The sequence below is a fragment of the Fukomys damarensis genome, unplaced genomic scaffold, assembly GCF_012274545.1.
Source record: "Fukomys damarensis isolate Sample0158 unplaced genomic scaffold, DMR_v1.0_HiC HiC_scaffold_36, whole genome shotgun sequence".
NCBI classification, from domain to species: Eukaryota; Metazoa; Chordata; class Mammalia; order Rodentia; family Bathyergidae; genus Fukomys; species Fukomys damarensis.
The window spans coordinates 6361123-6361783 of NW_022900948.1; positions in this window are offsets into that span (position 1 = coordinate 6361123).

Here is a 661-nt window from a genome sequence, read left to right on the forward strand (position 1 = left end):
TTAGTGAATTTGGAAGAACAAGCTTGGCCATTTGGGCCAGCTTCTTTCTTCTTTTTTGGGATCTGTTTACAGAGGGCATGTATTCTGCTCTTTTCCTTCATTCTGCATGTTTTTAAATGGCTGGACGACGCCTGCATGGAAAGGGTGTGGTTGTCCAGCACTGACCAAGAGGAGGGCTGCTTAATATGGGGTTATGAGTCAGGAGGCCAATTTTGCCACATATCTAAAGCATATTTTGATCTCAATAGGTATCCTGTGTCTCTCTATTTAGAACTTGGGCAGGAAAAAGAGCTCTCTGTGTTGTGCCTTCTCAAACTCTAGCACATCTCTCTTCTCTACCTTTTTCTTCCATTTAGCTGTTTCCCATCTTTTATGCAAATGGCAGAAGATTCCTATATCCATATCCTTCAGTTCTAGCTACTGGCAGCAATTGACGGGCTGCCTTTGAATCCCAACACCAAATCTATAAAATAGAGTAGCTGACTGATTTAACTTTGGCTGGATGTCTGCCTTTGATTGAATAAATTGTGGAGAACTGGAAGAGGCTAAATTCACACACTACCAGGAGTATGTAAGAACAGGGTGGGGAAATAGCTGTAAGAAAATGAGGGCACCATGCCTGCCTAAACAGTCTTTTATGGCAGAGATTAGGTATTCTGGA